General features: G+C 40.9%; 2 long non-coding RNA genes across 3 annotated transcripts; one reads left to right on the top strand and one right to left on the bottom strand.

The window, feature by feature from the left end:
* Window positions 1-3,367: 3,367 nt before the first annotated feature.
* Window positions 3,368-6,149, bottom strand: LOC310848501. The gene is made up of 2 exons (XR_014566463.1): window positions 6,072-6,149; window positions 3,368-3,626 (listed from the first exon to the last, which is right to left on the bottom strand). It is a non-coding gene; the product is annotated as an uncharacterized lncRNA (long non-coding RNA).
* Window positions 6,150-7,388: 1,239 nt separating this feature from the next.
* LOC310848442 lies at window positions 7,389-10,818 on the top strand. 2 transcript variants are annotated; one of them, XR_014566399.1, is made up of 3 exons: window positions 7,389-7,474; window positions 8,188-8,470; window positions 10,342-10,818. It is a non-coding gene; the product is annotated as an uncharacterized lncRNA (long non-coding RNA). The 2 variants fall into 2 exon arrangements; XR_014566400.1 differs by lacking the exon at window positions 10,342-10,818 and adding an exon at window positions 10,037-10,227.
* Window positions 10,819-22,707: the final 11,889 nt, after the last annotated feature.

Here is a 22,707-nt window from a genome sequence, read left to right as displayed (position 1 = left end):
GGAGCCCAATTTCTGTACTCATCCTGAAGCAAAGTACTTAACCTGAAGCACTATTTCTGGATTAGCGGAGTGTGTAACCTGAAGCATATGTAACCCGAGGTACCACTGTACGTTTTACTTCTACACAGCACACAAAGAATCATAAAACATCGAAACATCCTTCTATGTACATCAAGAATGGTTACAGGTCATGGGATGCATCCATACTGGTATCAGCTTATTTGGCATGCCTGAAAACATTTGGTCTCAGCTAACCCTAGTTCTCTTGACAATCAGGCTTTTGATGGGGGCTATTGACATTCTAACCCCATATCTTACTTCCCTGTTCCCAAAACATGTCAAAGAGCTTTGAGGAGAGATACTGGATTAACACCCCTGTTCTAACTCAAAACAGACACAGCAAAAAACATCCTGGTTGGCCATGTCATTTGTGTCTCTCTGAGGTCAGATAAGGAGAGATGGAAAGCAACATTGGAGAGAGGCATGAGAGTCACAAAATGCAGACCCACAAAAATCAAGGTTAATATGCTGTATCTAAAAAGGTTAAATACAATTACAGGGGTACCTCGGGTTACAGACGCTTCAGGTTACAGATGCTTCAGGTTACAGACTCCACTAACCCAGAAATAGTACCTCGGGTTAGGAACTTTGCTTCAGGATGAGAACAGAAATCGTGCGGCGGCGGTGTGGTGGCAGTGGGAGGCCCCATTAGCTAAAGTGGTACCTCAGGTTAAGAACAGTTTCAGGTTAAAACGGACCTCCAGAACAAATTAAGTTCTTAACCCGAGGTACAACTGTAATACTGAAACAGTTATAACAAACAGTAACTTCATATAATGCTAAAGTACGAACAGAAGACTGAATTCTCGCTCCTTGAATAACTCAATTTATTTTAAGTGGTAGATATAGGATATTTTAAATGCAGGCATTTCCATCAGCTACCATTAGGCTTCAGATGACAGATTTTGATGTACTAGCGAAAGGTAGCAGATATGCAATTTTTCACTTATGGTTATATTTTCACCATCACTGGGGACACCTTTTACACTTTCTGCCTCAAACACCAGCAATGTCTTGCTTCACCTCTGATTTCATATGAATACAGATATGTTAGAGTTCCTTTGTTCCTCCTCTACCCTGCTTATTTTTTATTATTTAATACCCTGTTCTTCAAAGGGTTCTCACAGTGGTTTGCAGACAAAGTTAAAACCCTTGAAGAATAAAATCAATGCCTCAATAAATAAAGCAACAGAGCAAAACAATGCTGCAAGCAGCATACCAAGCTAAACAGGTGAGCCAAACACATGGATAGCCAAAGAGGCCTGGGACAATGAAAATATCTTCACCAGAGGTGCACCATCTCCTGTTGAACTCCAGCTCCCATTTCCAGGCCCGGCCCCTGCGTGCCTCCCACCTTGCTGACTGGGATGGAAATAAAGGACACAGCACAATACGAATGGGATAAAATTAGGACACAACTTTATTGACTACAGATGAAGAGGTTTGGCATAGGCAATGGGTAACCATTTACTTCTGGCCCACCTGCCAGAAATGTGTACCCTCCAACATTGCTCCAGTGAAAGGAAGGATGTCCTATTCCATACCTTCCAACATTTCTCTGATGAAAATAGGGACATCCTACCACACCTTCCAACATTTTCCCAATGAAAATAGGGACTATCTTAAGGAAAAGCTGAACATTCCAGGATCAAATCTGAAACTGGGACAGCTTCTAAAAATCCAGGACTCCCACAGCATGAGCTGTTGCTCAGAATGTTTCTCATGTAATTTTTTAAATTAATTTTTACAAATATGATTTACATTCAAATATAATCAATTTTTATGCATATATAGGATTCCCTGAATTCTTGGACTTCCCTACATTCCTCTGTGGGTTCCATTGTAAATCTTTTTTCTGCTGCATCTTACAATATTATCCAAAGTTTCTTCAAACTTCCAATCTTCTTGGTTTCTGATCCTCCTGGTCATTTTTGCCATTTCGGTATAGTCCATCATCTTAATAGTTGCTCAGAATGTTTTGTCCTTCCCATACAGCCTAATTTTTATGTCTCAGAGCCCTTCTTCTGCCTACGGCGAGTCACCATGGACATGCTTTTTTCTGCCTGGTTTCTGTTCCGTTATGTGGAGTAATCTTCTTGTTTTAGGGGTGGGAGCTGGTTCTGGCAGACTGTCCACAGACACAGTATCAACTGGCATGGTCTCTACTAAACCTGATTCCTGTCCTTGTTCAGGGCTGGGGCTTCTACTTATTCCCTCCTGTTATTCCCTCCTGACTCCCAGCTCCCCTGCTCTCTTCCTCCTCTGGGGTGTGTCCTGTTTCCCACCACCATGAACCTGGGTCCAGACTACGCTCTTCTGCACTCTCTCTGGAAGCCTCTTGGCAACTGCTGTTCCTCATCTAGCCAGTCCCTGACAGATGCAGTTTCAGGCAGCCCCATGCTTCCTCCTTGGAAGGGCATTTTAAGGATGGGCATGAAACCTTAATCACATGCCCTTGTCCTCACTTTAATCATAAGCATTCAGAGGCTTCTGACTTGAAGGGTTATTTTCTATTGCAAGCTTCACAGAACCTTGAAATATATTTCTGTTTCTGGACGTTTCATATCACCGACACACATTTTCTATCCCCCTGTTTTGTCATGTGTGTGTTTTTATTTTATTTCTTTTCCCCAATCAAATCATTTAAACTCAAGGCAAGTTATTTGAGGACATTTTTTAACTCCAGCAGTTGTATTTATAACCTCATCCGTTACAGGCTTTGGTTTTGAAGATGCTGAAAGATGCAGACTTTTGGGGCAAGGTGGGGAATAAATGACTCTATAAACCATGGAGATAATAAAAGGTGTTCCATACAGAAGCAGGTTTCTCATTAAACAGAACCTCACAGGCTGAAATTCTAGAAAATCAGGGAAGTAATCAAGCAGCCACAGAGCAGCCAAGACAACTTTTTACCTACATGCCAGACTGAAATTGTAGGTAATAAACTGTGCAGGTGAAAATTATATTTCCTAGAATAAATTCCTATTAAAAATTGGAGTGCCTTGGCTGAACAAGCAGAAGTAAAAGTGTGGAATTTAATTTAAAACTCCACAATGACATACTTTTTAACTATTATATTTTGCCTATTGATTGTGTAGCTTATTTATATGTTCCCTCACACCAATCTTTCCATGTGCCTTTAGAGAAGGCAACTCTGAGTGTACCCAATAATCAATTGAAGCAGAATTCAATTAATATTATAGTTGTCACCAGGCTGGAGACTCGTAGTACTTTACCAAGAAAAGAAAAAGGCATATGTGCCAAGGAAGTAAGCCAAATTCTATATCCTGAAACTTGAATCCTGTAGTCAGAGCTGCATAAAGTTGTTTATTTTGCATATTCTAGCATTCTGCAGCTTGTCATAGAGAGGCTCAAGAAACCAGATGGCTTCTGATATTTTTTTCAGTCATTGCCCAAATTTCAAGTAACCCTCTAATGTTACAGAGGCCAAGTATTCTCTCTGATGTGTTATCATTTCATGCTAAGGAATATTTGATGTTAAGATGCTTTCAAAGACTTGAGCATTCTTAGATGGTGCAGACTTAAAGCAGGAGCTGCTTCTGAACCTGGATTAGGAAAGTAATTGAAACTGAAACTGCTGATACCACAATACAATTTATTACACAGATCTGTGCCATCACCACAGAATACTGTGTACGGTTCTGGTTGCCTCACCTCAAAAAAAGATTTCACAGCATTCCCCCCCCCCCCCAAAAAAAAAAAATTCAAAATGTGCCCACTGGTCCAAAATGTCTGTCAACCTCTGCTTTAGTTTAAAGCAGTATTACCCCAATCTGGTGCCCTTCAGCCAGTAGGACTAATAGCCAAGCATGATTAAAGCTATACAAAGGATCTGGAGGAAATCAGTCTGGGGCTGCCTGCCTTAAAGTCTATTCTAGGTAGATTTGTGGAAAGCATGATGAAAGAGAGAATTATTTAGCATTTAGAAGGACATAACTTGCATCTGAAAAGAGAAGTCTTGCCTCAACAGGTTTGTGGCATTCTTTGAGCACAGGTGGCTATGTAATATGGTAAACATTTTATCATACCCTTCAACATTTCTCCGATGAAAATAGGGATGTCTTATTCCATTGTTGTTGTTGCTGCTGCTGTTGTTGTTATATTTTTACCCTGCCCATCTCACTGGGTTGCCCCCACCACTCTGGGCGGCTTCCAACATATATAAAAACATAATAAAACATTAAACATTAAAAAACTTCCCTGTATAGGGCTGCCTTCAGATGGCTTGCGAATCAGATAGCTCCATACCCTCCAACACTTATCCGATGAAAATAGGGATGTCCTGAGGAAAAGCAGGACATTTCAGGATCAAATCAGAAACTCGGATGACATCTGTAAATCTGGGACTGCTCCTGTTAAATAGGGAAACTTAGGAGGGTCTGTTATATGCTTGGATTTCCTCAAAATGTTTTGAAGAAGTTGCTCAGCAAAAGCTCCTTCCTGAACTTAACCATCATGGGACAAAAGGATAGGTTGTTCCCTTTATGGTTTGGTAACTGATTAAACAATAGGAGTTGAGGTGACCAATGAAGTAGCCAAGTTTGCAGATGATTCCAAATTATTCTGGATGGTGAAACCAGAGCATATAGTAAACAGCTCCAAAATATATGTCCAAACAGAAGCCAAAAACCAAACCCTTAGACTCCTCATAAATGATCTTCTCTCTTCACAACAGAAGTTGATGAAGCTGGAGAGCATTGATACTTTCACTCACAAGTGAATGTATCAAATTGCTTCAAACTCAAGTTTTACCTTAGTATATGCTCCGCATGACAAACATACCTGGGCAAAATGCACCCCGGGGGGTCTGGTGCTTGCATTGAAGAAGCAATTGATGCAGAAAAGGTTCAACAACCCTTCTCTGTCAGCCATTTATTCCTTCCAAGTCCCATTCCACCTAGCTGCTTTTTAGAATGTCAGACTTAACTCTTCCATCAAAAGTCTAGTTTGGCTTTGCAAAGAGGAATGGTGATATATGGAAATGAATCTTTCACAGACCTGGGGCTTTCTGGTTGGTTGATCTGTGTTGCAATTTTTCAACCTAATATTAATTGTTGCAACTCTCCAATTTAATTCACACACACACCCCCGGACTATGTATCATACCATACCATAGGTGCCTCTCCTGGATTTCTTTCTATAATATGTTATTAACTTTCATGAAGCTTTATCAGTTTCAGTTCAGTCTCTCATATAAGACACATTGCCTGCTTGCAAACAAAAAAATAATAGTTGTGACAAATTGGAGAAATCACAATTCTTTTCAAAGAAGAACCATTTTCTGAGGATGCTGTATATTCTTATCAAGATCTTAATAATTCATTTTTCTCTCCTTAAAAGTTGCAACTGGCATCCTGTGATTTATAATTCTAGAAAAATATATTAGTTTTAACATTCTAACTATAATGGATTCCTTTAAATGGCTGTGACCTTCAATCTAATCAGGGGCTGGACAGAGGTAAAGGAGTGGTGGAGACCACCTCCCCAGACTGACCCTTCCAGGGAGGAGGAAGTGGAAGACAGCATAGATTAACAATAGAGGTTTGTGGAAGGCCACAGCTCAGAGGCAAATGAGGGGGAAAGTTGGAAAATCATGGGAGAGGAGGAGCAGGCAGAGCCGGAGGAGCAGTTGGCTGACACATTGTCACTAGAAAGCATTCCAGACGCATCATCTCCCAGAACCTAGCAAACCTTAAAAGTAGGAGAGCAAAGAGCTTGAAGAAAGAGGGCACTTAGTGGCACCCATAGAGGAGGTGATGAGGTTGACGAGTGAGGAAGTGGGAGAGATGTGGGGTATAGAGCGGAGAAAGGAAATGTGGTTGTATGAATCAGTCCCAAAGTCGCACATAAAATTGATTATTTGATGGGTACAGGGTTGTGAATGTATATCTATTGGCCTCAACTTCATGGGTTACCAACTGGCAAACCAGTCTAAAACTTTCCCCCAATAGTAAAAGTTAATATATCCCCCAAATAAAACTGTTCATCACCTGTTATGGAGATCCATCTTGACAGGGCTGAGCTGCAGTCTGACTGTTAACTGCTTTTGGCTTTACCAAGACTTAAAGCATATCCTCTTTGTGACATCACACATGACATCAGAATGGCACGTTTGCATTCAACCTAGACTATCTCCATGCCAACAGCAATGGCTAGTAAACTTCTGCAACCAAGTAACCATCAGCCTGACTATCCAGTTGTTTCTATCTAGACTATTGGATGTTGATTTTTTGCTCTCATGATCAAAGCCTGAAGAAGAGCTGTGTATCATCTGAAAACCTGCTTCCACTGTTAAAGAAAACTAATTGTCGGAGACTGGGCAGAAGAGGAATGGTGGAGACCACCTCCCCATCCTGACCCTTCCAGGGAGAAGGAAGAGGAAGACAGTATAGATTTACAACAGGGGGTTGAGGGAGGTAGTAGTTCAGAGGCAGATGAGGGGGAAAGTTGGGAAATCATGGGAGAGTCAGAACAACACCTGACTGACATGTTGTCATTAGAAAGCATTCCAGACCCTCCATCTCCCAGAACACCATTATCCAAGTGGCTGGGTTCTATAACCTCATTCTGTAAAGTTTGAAATAAAAAGGACTGTAAGAAACTTTCCCCTGTCTTTATACTTTCCTGGGCAACCAGCCCGGAGCTGCTGACAACATCCTGATGACACTTACACTTTTATATTTATTTATGTATATAGTCACACGCAGTGCTTTTTTTCTTAAAAAAAATATGTTTAGGGGTACTCTCATTTTCTTACTCATATTGAAATACTGCCCCTCAATGAGGCCAAACTTAGATTCACAAAATGTTTAGGGGTGTGCGTACACCTGCATCCCCCCTCCCAGAAAAAAAGCAGTGTCACACGTGACTTTTTCTCACTGCTCAAACAAGTTTAGAAGCCAAATATTGAAAAAATACAAGTGACATTTAAACACCACCAGCAAAATGCAATAAACAAGAGAAGCATCTTTTTAAAAATTGCAACTGCAATAACACACTGTAGTACAGAGTGGTCCTCTTCATTGCTTCATGCCCTTCATGATGGTTTTTTCATGTTGCTGTCATATGGAGAGCATGTGTTGAACCTTGAGTTGGATGCAGAAGGAACTAGGGCAGAACAAATCTGAAAGATGTGCAGCAGCATTCTGTGCCAGCTGTAATGCCCAAGTTGTCTTCAACCGCTTCCCTACAAGAAGCATGTTGCAGTATTTAAGCCTGCAAGTTACAGACCCATGGGTAAGTAAAGGAAGATCTGACCTGTCTAGAAAAGAGCATATGCTCCACATGAACTGAAAATCAGAAAAGGCCAGAAATTCACAAGCCTTCCCCTTTCCAGCCCAAGAGATCCCTAGTGAATGGCATTGAGGTTGGCGGTGCAGAGATGCCATTGTGGGTAAGGACTTTCACCAGAAGCTTCTGGATACATTTCTTACTTCCTCTTTCTCTAACTTCTGGGTTAGCTGTGTCTGTACCCTGGGTATTAATACCTCACAGACATTTGATAGCTGAAAGAAATGGAACCTTGCAAACTTAAAATTATCTAGCTTTGCTGCCCAGAGTTCATTTGGGAGGAAGGCTGGGCTAAAAATCTAATGCAAATAAAAAAATTATATTTTTTGCAAAAATCTAAGCTCTAATTGAATTGTCACAGATTTTACTGTTTGCTTGTTTGTGCTATTTCAACCCATTCCCCCCCCAAAAAAAAAACTCTTCCCCTCTGTACCCATATATATGTATCTGTCAACTGAGGCTAATATTTTATGTACACAAAGATTCTGGCACCTAATCCATGCAAACTAGTAACATAATAAAGTAGTTGGTCTTTGGGGTGATACAGTTCTTAATCACTCTGAGTACTATTAGTTTGATTACTGGTAAGTCATTTGTCTGAGCTAATGATTTATATTCATATTTGCCCCATGCCTATAGTCCTTAGTTGGTTTCATGGGTGGGGGAAACTTTCCTTTCCTTTCTGTTTTTGTTTTTCCTTTTTGTTATGATATTAAAATTCTGCTCAAGCTAAAATGTGATTATTGAGTGAATCTGGAAGGTATGTATTGCCAGCGGGAGTAAGTAACACATCTGTCAATATTTTCCATATGGCAGGAATTCAAGAGATACCACATCTTTATTCCTTCGGAAGATGTCTGGTATCCAAAAACCGATGATAGCAGCAACAAAATTATCGAAGCAGAACTGATGTAAACAGTGCCTTTGAAGTGGATCAAAGCCTTACAGCAAGTATTTTCAGAACAATGGTTCCTGAAAATAAAAGATCATTAGCTGTCAGTCTTAATGTTTCAGTTTTGACATCTCAAGAAATGCAGCTGCTTCCTTGGCGAGACTAATATATGAAGTCAGTTCATCTAGCTCATTGCTCTCTTCTGGGGCGAGTAGCATCTCTTCAGGGTCTCAGACAGAGGTCTTCCCCAGTCCTGCTCCCTGACATCTCTTAAACTGGAGATGCTGGGAAATGAACTGATATGCAAAGCACTTTTCGCTGCACTGTAACCCCCAGTCTTGCTAAAATACTGGCTCTGCCTCCTGTGCCTGACACGACACCCCTGTTTCCACTTTTGCAAGCCATTCAGTATCATTTCCTCCTAGCTACTTGTCCACCTGATTCTTCACCCCTTCCAAGGCCGCTCTGCATGGATGATGATTCTCTTTGTTAATGTGAGAATTCTGTACATCTCCACTAGTCTATCTTTTCTGTCTTAGCCTATGTTGCTGGTGTTGGTGTATTGCCAAAATAAACTTGAAATGAGCCTTCCAGTATAGCCTTGAAGCACATCCTTGAGGCATGCTTAAAACATCTGCTAGACAATGAGAATTCTCCCCAGCGACAGGTGTCTTTATCAGGGGATGTCTGATATGATGTAGTTGAGTGTGAGGCAGTCAATGTTGCTCAGTATGGCTGCTGGTGTATGTGAAAGTCTGTGATCCTGTCTCTCTGGCTGGATGGCTGAAGGGAGCTGTCAGGGACTGTGCTGAGGAGGGCTGCACTGAGGAGGTATGGTGGGAGCCTCCCTCTTCCCCTGATTCTGATTCTGATCCTGAATCTTCCCAGGAACAGGAGGACAGTATAGATTTGGAAGAGTGGTTTGCAGAGGGGTATAGTTCAGACGGCAGAAGCTGGGAAATACTGGATGGGGAACAGCTAGCAGAAGAAACACTGGAAGAGAGAGAGGGTTAACAGATTCACTGTCTCTGGATAGCATCCACCCCCCTTCTCCAAAGTCACAGAGAACTCAGAAAGTGTCAGAGGGTACAAGCTCAAATTACAAGACATAGGAGTGATGTAGATTAATTTGGATGGGAGGAAGACCCTTAATTGGGAGCACCGCCATTTCTAGGAGATGTGTTCTTTGTGATCATTAAAGATTCTAAATGGTAAGATGTTCCTTTCATTTGAACTCTTATCTACTGCCATGGGGGAGGAAACTAATTCCCCAAATCCTGACAGGAGCAGAGATCTGTATTTAGATGCGCTTTCACTTATGCAAGATTAAATATACTGCCTTCAGCTGTACTTGAGGGTCATTTTTTAAAAAAAAAATATGCTGGAAAAATGGTTATGTCCATGTGGCGATGTCAGTTTTAAATCAGTAGCTCATGTGATTCTAACTTGCACTCTTTATAAAGATTTGAGGAGTGAGGTTCTTACTCCTCTACTACATACCAGGTCGCTCAACCATTGCTACTGTGTCCTTTCTTCTAGCAGATCAAGATAATCAGGTGATAGCAAAAATTGTAAAAAAAAAAATAAAAATTAATTAGCAGGGGCAATTAGAATAAGATCTATTATTTGATTATTGCTGTAAACCTCCAGAATGTATAGTTATAGTTGGTATAGTTAAGTTTTTACCTCTATCTTTGGTACATATTATTTTATTTTATTGTTATGGCTAGTGGCAGATGCAAATAAAGATTCTGTATCTTATTTAATATGTAGCCCAGTAGTGTTATGCAGCCTGTAATGTAAATAATAAAGATTTTAGAGAACTAGATGGATGAAGTGGTTATTCTTGTCATGGGAATTCACCAAGAGAGGGCTGGACTGCTGATGCTGTGAAGACGCAGGAAATTTTTTTGGGTAACTCTAAGACAGAGTATTGGAACCTCAAGAGTTGGCGCTCATGCACTAACAGGATGAGTAGAGACTACTCTCTGGGAGTAGCTGCAGTTTCCTATGTTTGTCTGCACTGTCGTTACTCTAGTATTTATTTATTTATTTATTTATTTATTTTAATCTAACAGCTTCTGGAACTGTTGCAAGATGAACTTCCTGGATGAGATACCAACTGACCTCAGCAATTTCATGGTCCTCAACCCACTGCATCCTGCTACATCCTTTCATTGTAGAGAACTAAGGAAAAAAAGCATTCCTAGCATGCATGTGCCATGATGGAGGTCAAATCAGTAGATGGAAGGAAATCTTCTCGATGGTCCATTTTCAATGGATGCCTCTGCCATACCTATAAGTAACTTATCCACCTTTCTGGTGAGGTCAAACACGTTGGAGAAGGCTGTTTGTACTACCACCACCTTTAGTTTGAATGTATGGAGATTGACTTTTTGAATCTTAGAGGAGAAAAGGCGAGACCTGAGGCAGTTCAGCTCCTGGTAACTACATAGCTTTAAACAGAGTGATCATGGTTTAGTGAGTTCATTCACACAATCAGCTTCAGATTCCTAATTCAATATATTTATTAAATGCTAGAAAGTAAATGAATGAGGCATGGAAATGGCGGAAATGACTGGCAGATTCTGAGACCAGGGAGAAGAGTCGATGGAAGAAGATTGGAAAAAAATTAAAGTATATTTTAAAAAATATTGTAAAATTAATGAATTTTATTGTAATATTTTTTGGGTACTATTATTGTCTGTTTCTCTTTTTTCTGTAATTGTTAAACCTTAATAAATATCTTTTTTAAAAAACAAAAAAAACCAAAGTAAATGAATGAGGAATATCTCATTGCATAAAAAGGTCATTTTCTAACTAGCCTTCCATGAGTACTGTTTTTTTTAAAGTGTGTTAAGTACTTGTATACAAAAAGAGCAAAATCCTTACACAAGACCACTTATGGATGCTGAAGGCACTGTGAAGCAATCTATGTAGCAAGTTGAGTCATATATCATACTAAAACCACCCCATTTTACATTGTGTTCAGGGTCTGCGTCGATTGATGATTGACAAAGGGAAACAGAAATGCACTCAAAATTCTTCAGCTGTGTGTATGTGTACATAAAGGCACAATGAGTGTCTCAACATTTGTCATTCCTGTGAATAAGGAAGAATGGCAAATATGGAAGGTACTTGTATTTCTGTCAGATGGGAGGAAAATATCGTGTTATGTATTGCAAAGGAATTCTTTGGATGTGCCTTGTCCCTTCTGGTATAAAGACATAGATAGTAAGTATCATGGCTGAGATGCAATGACTGAATTGGGAAGAAAGGAGTGGAGGTTCTGCATTCACTGTACTCACTGAAAACAGTGGGGCACACGTCTGAATAAACATGGAAATGGTTATGCTATAAGAACTTGCACCGATCTACTGATGTAGCCAACTCACTTGCATGCCTTGCACTGGCATGAAGGATATAACTACAGGCTGTCTACATGCAAGGTGGGGAGATTATCACCCTTGGACCAAAAAAAGGCCATTAAGATTGCTATCCTAAATAAAATTACCAGGGAGCAAGCACAATTGAACACAATGGAACACACTTCTAATTAAGCATGCATAGGACTGCACAGTTAGGCAGTCTCTTGCTTAAATGCTTTCTCTCAGTTTAAATGAAAGAGCGCCATTTTTGTTAACTACAGATTTCTATGAGCCATATCATTCTAAATGTGTTCAAATTACTGATCTGAATATGAGCCAAGTGTGAAAAATTAGAAGAGGACAAGCTCAGTCTGAAACCCACTCTATTTCATGGCATCAATGTATCTTATATGTGCCTTGAGGACTTCCTTTGAAGCATGGAGATCTTTTGAAACTCTCTTACATAAATTAGACGGTCAAGGCCATTAATGCCATCCCATCAATGTGTGCCTCGGTCACAAGAGTAGTATAAAATTTTAGCACAGACACTCTGCCCATCACTTTCCAGATCTAGCCTCATTAACCTACGTATGCCTGAAAAACTGCATATGCAGCTACTGTTGTGAATGATTTTCCTGCTCAGATAACACTTCTGGATGAATTGTTTTGACCATCTAAAAGCAGGTACTTCTGAAAATGGGCTTTGACTTGTTTTACTTTTGTTGTTGTTTTTTATTGTTTTTAAAAATCACATTACTAAACAAAACTAAGCATACAAGTCCATATTTTTGACCTTCCATTAAACAACAGATCTTCAAATCCTTATTTCCTACACAGTGGATGATCTGTAAGGTCAAATGACTCTCCACCACTAGGGACTCAGAAAATCTACTGACCAGTTTCTTTATCATTCATTTCTACCTTGCTTCATCAAACGTGTTTCCTCCCTTTACTTGGCTGGTGAATTGCATTGCAAAATTTCAAGCAATTTGATATAAACCTGCGCTGGTAAAAATGGGTCGCCTGATGTCATTGTGATATCAAATGATTGACAAGTGGTTGTTGCTGTCAGACTTGGTTTGCTGGAGATGGCGGAGATAATGATCTAGCCTGCCAGCTTGGTCCAGTTTCCCACCTCTGACTTCACACATACATACACACACACAATCTTCCATCCTCTCAACAATTACAGTCCCACAGATACATTCACCAAAGTCCATAATACAACACTGACAACCTAAGAAAATAAGGCTAATGTTACTTTAATCTATGATCCCACCCCAATAAAACCTCACACTGCCCATTCATAGAGTCACATACATCATCCGATAACCTGCTTTCTGTTGATGGAGCTCTTTGGTCCAGATTGTACAGCTGCATTTTTGGGAGAGGTCCCTCTGGAGATGGAACATAGCTCTGAGCACATGTGTCAGGAATGTGCCCCCTCTCCCAGAGCACAGCAGAAGAGTCAGCCTCTGAAATTGAGCTAAGTGAGCAAGGAGCTGACTCTGCCACTGAGAGCTGTCTGCCTGAGTTTAGAGAAGACAGTCTGCCCCTCCCCCAGGCAAGACACTGTTAGCTCCCAAGGAGAGGAAGAGTTGGAAGTTGAACAAAGCATTGCCAGGCAACCAGCAGATAAGCCAAAATTGGAGGATGTGTCTTCTGCAGTCCCAGGACAAGGATGTTAGAGAAGCTCAGAGAGCAATGGAAGGGAAGGAGAAGAAAGGTGGGGTTTTGGTGTCCTTCCTGTTGGGGAAGGGACAGTGAGTCAGACTGAGATCATTATAACATGCTTTTCATGGAGAAGTCCCACATTCGTTCCCTGGTATTTCCAGTTAAAAGATGCAAGTTTTGAGAAAGCTTGCTGCCTGAGATTCTAAAGTGTAACTGCCAGTCAGAAAAAGAAAAAGAAAACAATACTGGACTATATCAGGAATGGAGAGCCCATGGTCTTCTATATGTTGTTGACTACAATTCCCATTATCCCTGAACACTGGCTACGAAGGCTGAGAGTGTTAGAACTTGGAGTTCTGCAACTTCTGGAGGGCATGAGAGTTCATCCCTTGGCTTGATGGACAAATAGCTTGACTTGGTGTGAAACAGCTACATAATTTCTCATAGCCTTAAAGAGAACTGTGAAGTGATTGATTATGGAGCAAATGGATAGGGAGCACTTCATGTATTGAGTGTCTTGGGTCATCATTCCACTTACTGATATAAAAGGAAATAACTGAGAGCAGATATCTGTATGTCATATTCTATCTGTCTGGGTATGAAGAGTAATGATACGGAAGATGATAATGTTCAAGTTATAGCCCTAAATTTAATCTCTAAGGTACCATTGAAGGAACGGAAAAACAAGGCCCAGTGTAACTGGTAGGGATGAAGGAATCTGATAATTTCAGTTTCTCTTTTTTGCCTCCTAAACTTACATTTCTACATTTTTGCCTCCTAAACCTACATTTCTACTTCAGTTTGTGATTTTTGCCCCCACAAGAAAATGTCGTCAGCAGCATTTTAGTGCACAGGGCACACACTTCTATATACAATTGTGCCTAACATGCACACTTTTGCAAAGCAATTTATATAATTTAATGCACTTTTGTAAGTTATTTTCATTAATACATGCATTTGCTTGCCCAGGTAATGTGACGTGCTGTTGTCATAACACAAGCAAACAAATAATGAAAAACCACAGACAAGAATTATTGGATTTGAATTAGGCCACAACTTTATTGATTACAGATGTGAGATTTGACTTGGCATTGGGTATCACCCATACTAACTCAGACCCTCCAAGTGTCCCTATTTTCCAGGGGCATCCCTGATTTAGAGAAGCTGTCCTGGTTTCTGATTTGATCCTGGAATATCCCACTTTTCCTTAGGATGTCCCTATTTTCTTTGGATAAATATTGGAGGGTATGGAGTTATCTATCCCCAGAGCCGTCTGAAGGCAATCCTGTATAGGGAAGTTTTTTTAATGTTTTATTGTGTTTTTATATGTCGGAAGCTGCCCAGAGCGCCTGTGGCAAGCCAGTCAGATGGGTAGGGTATAAGTAGTAAAATTATCATTATGGAATGGGACGTCCCTATTTTCATCAGAGAAATGTTGGGGAGTATGCTATCCAGCCCACATGTTGGACATTTACCAGTGATCAAACCTGTTGAGGGAGTTGGGGATGAGAAGCAGAGACAAATGAAAGGATGCAACCTTGAGTTGAGAGAGGGAGGGAGATCCAGAAGGTGACTGCGGTGCCAGGTGAGGGGGCAGGCCAGCTTATATGGCTGAGGAGAGGACCTGAGTGAAGCCTCCCTCAGGAGTCCCGGTCAGCTCCACCCCAGAAGCTGCGCCTGTGATTGGCTAATTTTGTAGGAAGGCCAACTTGATTTCCCCTGGCCAATGGAAAAGGTGGTAATGTATCCCATTGGCCAGAAGGTGGTGGAGGGGCTGTGATGAATGAGTGGGGATTTGTATTTAAATTTTACCCAAGCTTATGCATTTTTGTAGCACATTACTTGTTTGAATAATGGTATTGTGAAATTCAGAGAAGTTCAAATTTTGAAGGATGGCTCTGTTTTTGTGCATTATTTCAGAAAGTGTGAATATGGTGGGTTCACCTTCACATACAAACTGAATTAACCCCCCCCCCCCCAATTGCTAGTGCCTTTATTCTTGGACATGAGTGGTCTTGCCATAGGTATGGCAGGTATTGCAGTGCTGTGCTGGTTCATATCCACATATAAGACCAGGAAAGGGCCCATCATTGTTTCTTGCTGCTTTTGTTTTACTGCAGTGATACCTTTCCCTGCGACTTTCTCTTTTTAGGAGATCTATGAGTTATGCAGCATTGTCATTTACCATATTTACATATTTAATACTGCGGTCAAAACGTCCTATGGCAACTGATTGGATTATGCAAATAAGGGGTAGAACTGTTCCAGAACTCTGCCACTTCATAATTAGGGTGGGAGGTTGCAGGAGTGAATGTTTCTTTATATTAAAAACTCATAGCGGGCTTTCAAAAAATCAGTTTTGCAGGGACACGAATCCCTTGTAAAAGTGGTGGATGGTGGGGAGGTGAGATGCAATGACTTGGAAGGAGGCAAATTTCAATATTGTTTGTTGCCTGTCTTTAAATATTTTTTTGAAAATGAAAATGAAATGAAAAATGAAAACTGTGCAGATGCTAGAAGCAATGGCTCAGCTGGGAGTGGCACTGTATCATGATGTCATGTTGCTCCCGGGATGATTTGGGTAAAAATAAAAACAAAAAGATTATTTTTCACATAATGTTTTCACTCATCCTTTGAAATTTGGCTGGGCTGAATACAGCACTGTTAAAAAGAAAACAACAAATCTCACACATAAGCAACTAGAGATAGGAGAGATATATAGCTTGGACTTTTTTTCCTGAAATGCTAACTCTATTTGCATCGTGAAGCCCTTTTCTTTCCCCCTCCCAAATCCCCACATAATGCCTGAAAGCTGTACTGTTCCGGAGCAGACCTACCACTTCTATTATTGTGCAAACTAGGCCAAAGTCCCTTTCGTAGCAGCTAATTAGGACTTGCACTCTACCTGGGAGTGAATGAAAAGGAAATCATTGCTGAGCAGTTTTTGCAAGCTCTGCAGATGCACTTGGAGAATCCCCCTTGGTTGAGTAACTCTGTTTATTTGTATGTTGATGCTTGTGCGTGTGTGTGCTATTTTTCTAGAAAAAGAGATGCCGGAACTCACCCTGAACGCCTCTGTTGTTCTCTTTTAATGGCAATGGCACCCACCTGAGAGAGGCCAGAACTGAGTTCTGGTGAGTTCCAGTTGGAAAAAAAGCCAGCAAACACACACATATTTCTAGAATATATTTGTTCAGATTGCATTCTGTAAAAGAATCAATCTAAATGTGAGGGGAAACCAAGAGCTCATTTTCTTAGCACACTGGTTTTGGTTTGTGCTGGAGATACAAGCAAAAGTGAAAACTGGGAGCACTTGAAAGATTAAGAGACTGGCACTGGTACTGCAAATTGAAATCACTTACAGCTTGTGTGTGCGCTGCATACAATCAGCCTCCCCCAGACAGGTATCCTTCATATGCTTTAAACTACAACTCCAATCAGCCCCAGTCAGCATAACCAATGGACCAAGATGATTTAAGCTATAGTCGAAAGCCGTGGTTCCCAACATGGGGCACACGCCCCATGGGGGGGGGGGGACAATTTGATTTTTAAGGGGGGCAATTCAAGAATGAGTTATTAACCATTGATGGCCTTTTAGGGTTCCTACACATGAATAGAAGTTCACTTTTTAATAATAAGAAATACCGTATTTTTCGCTCTATAAGACGCACCAGACCATAAGATGCACCTAGTTTTTGGAGGAGGAAAACAAGAAGAAGAAAAATTCTGAATCTCGGAAGCCAGAACAACAAGAGGGATCGCTGTGCAGCGAAAGCAGCGATCCCTTTTGCTGTTCTGGTTTCTGGGATAGCTGTGCAGCCTGCATTAGCTCCATAAGATGCACACACATTTCCCCTTACTTTTTAGGAGGGAAAAAGTGAGTCTTATAGAGCAACAAATACGGTATTTGTCATGGGGGGGGGCATCAGGATTTTAGAGATGCTTAGGTGGGGCATGGCCAAATAAAGTTTAGGAACCACTAGTCTAAAACATCTGGAGAGCACCAGGTTGGGGGAAGGTTGTTGCAGTGGCACTGGCACCCCATAGCATAACTGCCAGGTGGCTGAAAGACCACTGAAACCCAATACTATTCTCTGAAACTGACCCAGGAGACAGGATCAGGACCATTGTAAAACAATGTCTCCAATACCAACATTAAAGAGTTGGTTAAGGAGGATGGTCAATGGTATCAAAGGCCAATGAGAGATCAAGTAAGAATAACAGTCATGCTTCCCTGTCCTCTTGATAAAGGCAATCAATTTGTGCCACCAAGGCCAATTGTGTCCCATCAACAGGCCTGACCCCCAATTGGAATTGGTCGGGAGAATTGGTTTCATCCCAGAGTACTTGCTACTGCTGTAGCACAACCCTCTCAATCAATCCATTTTCCCAGAATGGTGTTATTTGTGACCAGGAGGCAATTGTTACAAATCAATGGATCTCAGGTGGGATTTTTAAAGAATTGTTGCTTCTTTAAAGCCAGTTAGAACCACTCCCTCCTGCAAGGATGCATAGACCACATCCTGAATGATGATAGCATAACAACAACAACAACAATAACAACAACCCTAAAATATTTTAAAATAACTAAATCCCAACAAACAGGTGCAAACAACTGTTGATATCAACTGTAGCAGAAGGACACTCAAGGTACCTGCCATTAAAAACTTTTTTTCAAATTCATCCTTGGTAATATGGCACCAGGCTAGACAAAGGATAGTTGTCAAGTCTCTCTGGATAGTCTGGGAAACTACCATTCTCATTACTGTCAAAGATGGGAACACCTGCAGCAGGGACTCATATGGTCTTGATAATAAACAGACTTCCGGAGGCGGCGCGAACGGTAATGGCTGCCCTTTCCTAACCGGGAGAGGGAAGCTCCGCTGGAAAAGGGTCGTCCGCTACGGCGAAGCGGAGACCCATTTTGGAAAACCGCAGGCAGCGGAAGCCTGCGGTCTCGGGACCCGGCGGGCGCCAGGAGCAACCCCCGAAACGTTGAGGGAACCCCGTAAGGGGCTCCGGATCGCAGAGGGGGCAGCGGCGCTGTGGGTCTATGCGCATTCAGCGGAGCGAAGCCGCGCTGCTGTTGCCGGTGAGCGCCGACCTTTCTTCCTGCAACACAAGATTCTAAAACGCAACAACCCGTGAGTAACTGAGGACTTTACTAAATTTCGGGACTAAAAATACTGAAAACAAGCTGAAAGCGGAGAGACGAGGAAAAGGAAGTCCGTCTTCCGCAGCCATTGACTTTTAAAGCAAAGAGCAGGAGGAGTGGAGGCATAGAGAGAACTTTTGACAGCTCAGATTGAGCACCCGCAGAAATTACTTTCAATCCCCTTAAAGACTGTAAGCAACTGATTTTTGGATTTTTATCAGGACTTATATATCCTCTTCTTTGTGGATTACAACTTTATTTAAGAAGCCCAGGTGTCGGAACTGCCTGAGCAGTAGAATAGTCAGACTGCAAATTTGGATACATTGCATTTAAACTTTGAGACAGTCTGAGGGAGTTCAGAATGGTTACGTTCTTGCATTATGGAACTCCAGTAAGCACAACTTGAAATATTGTGGCAAACTTAAAACCAACTTTGCTAAAACTACTTTGTGAAGATCCCTAAGTATTGGTTCAGATTTTGTATGATTGGAATGGATTCTTCTTCTTAGGACATTTTATGCTCCCCCTAGAGGATTGAGGATTTATAACAAAAACATTGTTTTACTTTCTATTTCCCGGCCCTCTGTTTGACTGCTACCACCTGGGCCATAGCTTTCTCATGGGAACAACTCAGCTTGACCTTGACTGCTAGATAACTTTGGAATGAGTGGCGCAAAAAGAAAGGGATTAAGAACTAGACAAACAACTCTGACAACCTTAACTGCAGCCTCACAAACACGCAGATCATCTGTGCCTACTCTGCCCTCGGAGGAAAAAGCTACCTCCCTGTCACAGGCAGGGGAGGGAGAACCTGAGGAATTACAACTAGAAGAGATGGCCTCAGGAGGATCTGGCTCTGTATTAGAGAGAATTCTTGAGAAATTGGAGTCTTTGGACAGGAAAGTTGACCAACAAACTGCGAAAATTGACCTTAACACAGAAACTTTAAACAAATTATCTGGGCAAGTTGCACAGAATGCACAAGCAATCGGACAACTGAAGGAGGCTGCAGGTGAAAATCAGAAACTGGCCGAAGAGACCAGCCAAAGAGTGGGAGAGTTGGAAAAAGAAGTAAGGCCGCTCAGCAAGCAGGTTGGGGAACACCAGACCTACCTCTCTATGTTGGAACTTCGGAACAGGGAGATTAACTTAAGGATAAGATCGATACCAGAAGTGGAAGAAGGCAATTTAGCTGAGTTTTTGACCAAAGAATTCTCCAAGTTCTGGGGTCTAGAGGAGGAAGACTTTAAAATTGTGTCAGCCTTCAGACTTGGAAGACTCATAAAGAGAGAGAAGCCCAGAGACTGTTTGATTACGTTGAGATCAAAGGAGGAAAGGGACAAGATTTTGGGCCTGCACTACGGAAGATCCCTGAACATTTCGGACAAAAGAATTGAGATTTTTAAGGACATTCCTAAACAGCTGTTGGACCTCAGATCTGAATATTTGGATTTAGTAAAACTGCTGAGAAGCAACTCAATCATCTTTAGGTGGGACTTTCCCCAAGGATTATCCTTTACCTTTAGAGGGAAGAAGACTAAAATTAGAACTTTGGAAGATAGGGATAAGTTTTTGACTGCCTACGGAGAGGACCTTCATAAAGGACTTGAACTACCCTCAGGGCCTGAACCACCACAGGTACCTGTACCACAGAACCCTGAAGACTCACAGAACAAAACACCATCCCAAGGAAACTAAACAGATCCATCCAGGATGTCTCTGCAACTTTTAAGCTGGAACATAAATGGCTGTAACAGCCCGGAAAAAAGGAAGAAAATCTTTCACATATTAAAAAAGGAGCAACTAGACATTATTTGTTTACAAGAAACACATGTGACTAGGCTCCACAGAAAAATATTGGTAAATAAAAGGTTAGGCCAAGAATTCGTATCTTCGGATTCAGTTAAGAAGAGAGGAGTGGTGATATATGCAAAGGAGAGCCTCTCACCAAAATTTCTATTTAAAGATGAACATGGAAGAATTTTGGCAATTGAAATACAGCACCAAGGAGAGAAAATTTTGATATTAGGAATCTACGCTCCAAATGAAGGGAAATCAGAATTCTACAAGAAGTTGCATGAGATTATGCTGGAGTATCTGGACTATGATAACATCATTATGATGGGAGATATGAATGGGATCGTTTCAACGAACATGGATAGGTCACAAAGCCAAAAAGTTACTAAAGATGGCAGACTACCAAAGACCTTTTTCGAAATGACAGACAACATGGACTGGATTGATATATGGAGGACAAAGAACCCCTTGGGGAAAGAAGGAACATTTTTCTCTGAAGCCCAACTGACTTGGACAAGAATCGACCAAATATGGATTTCTAGAGGTCTGGCTCCTAAGGTTAGGAAAGTGGAAATCTGCCCAAAGACCTGCTCCGATCATAACGCGTTGAAAATGGACATGACACTATTACCAACCGGCTCCTTTAGATGGAAGATGAATGACAACTTGTTTAGAGATCAGGAGATTATTAAGAAGGCCAAAAAAACAATAAAGGACTATTTTGAGATAAATTTGAACACTGCAGTGGAAAAAAGAACAATCTGGGACGCAAGCAAAGCTGTGATGAGAGGGTTCTTGATACAACAGAACGCCATAAAGAAAAGACTACAAAATGAGAAAAAGGATAAGATTTTGGGGAAAATTAAAGAGTTAGAGAAGAAACTAAGAGTAAACCCGAAGTCACAGCCGATCTTGAGAGAAATTAAACTTCATCAGGCACAATATTCCAAACTGATAAATCAGGAAATAGAATGGAAGATTAAATTAATGAAACAAAAAACATTTGAATCGGCTAACAAATGTGGGAAACTGCTGGCTTGGCAGTTGAAGAAGAGACAAAAGTTGAACATAGTAACAAATTTGGAAATAGAAGGAAGATATATTCAGAACCCGGTGGAAATTAGAAAATGTTTCCAGAAATATTTTAAGAAATTATACACTCAAGGGCCACAAAATGAGGAAGAGATTGCAAAATTTTTGGAGAAAAATGGACTTAAAAAACTATCACAAGAAAATAGATCACTCCTGAATAGTAAAATAACACGATTAGAGATAGAACATGCCATTCAGAATATGAAGCTGGGCAAGTCTCCAGGGCCAGATGGCTTGACCTCCAAGTACTATAAGACATTAAGTGACTATTTGATTCAACCACTGATGGAGGTCAGCAATGAAATTATGGAGGGAAAGAAGGCGCCTGAATCGTGGGAAGAAGCTTTCATCACATTGATACCAAAATCAGAAACTGAAAAGACACAACTCAAGAACTACCGTCCCATTTCCCTTTTAAATGTGGATTATAAAATATTTGCTGACGTTTTGGCAGGAAGACTCAAAAGAGTTTTAAATGAGATAATTCATAAAGACCAGGCAGGCTTTCTCCCAGGAAGACACTTGTTTGCTAATACAAGGAACATTATTGACGTTCTGGAACTTTTGCAAACAAATATTAACACTAAAGCAGTTTTAATTTTTATAGACGCGGAGAAGGCCTTCGATAACATCTCTTGGAAATTTATGAAGGGAAATTTAAAAGAAATGGGAGTGGGGCGGGGTTTTGAAAATGGGATTGATGCGATTTACTCAGAACAAAAGGCAAAACTGATAGTGAACAATGTGGTTACAGAAGAGTTTAAGATTGAAAAAGGGACACGACAAGGCTGCCCGATTTCCCCCTTGCTGTTTATTTCTGTCCTGGAGGTGCTCTTGAACTTGATTAGAGGGGACCGGTTGGTGCAAGGGATTCAGATCGGAGCGAAACAATATAAACTTAAAGCTTTTGCAGATGACCTTGTTTTGACATTGCAAGAGCCAGAATCTAGCACAAAAAGAGTGTTACAATTGATTCAGGACTTTGGTCGGGTAGCGGGCTTCAAACTAAATAAACAGAAAACTAAGGTGTTGGGAAAAAACTTGACAGATGCAGAGTCAGAACGGTTTCAGAGAGAAACAGAACTAACTGTGGTTAAAAAAGTAAAGTACCTAGGGGTAAACATAACAGCAAAAAATCTGAGTCTATTTAAGGACAATTATGAAAAATGTTGGTCTGAAATTAAGAGAGACTTAGACAGTTGGTCAAAATTGAAGCTTTCTTTGCTAGGCCGAATTGCTGCTATTAAGATGAATGTATTGCCTAAGATGTTGTTTTTGTTTCAAACATTGCAAATTGTGGACAAGACGGAGTGTTTCAGGAAGTGGCAGAGAGATATTTCTAAATTTGTCTGGCAGGG

This window comes from Podarcis gaigeae (genome assembly GCF_964106915.1).
Source record: "Podarcis gaigeae genome assembly, chromosome: 7".
NCBI lineage: Eukaryota > Metazoa > Chordata > Lepidosauria > Squamata > Lacertidae > Podarcis > Podarcis gaigeae.
Note: the sequence above shows the minus strand (reverse complement) of the source record. Positions and strands in the feature narration are given on the sequence as shown.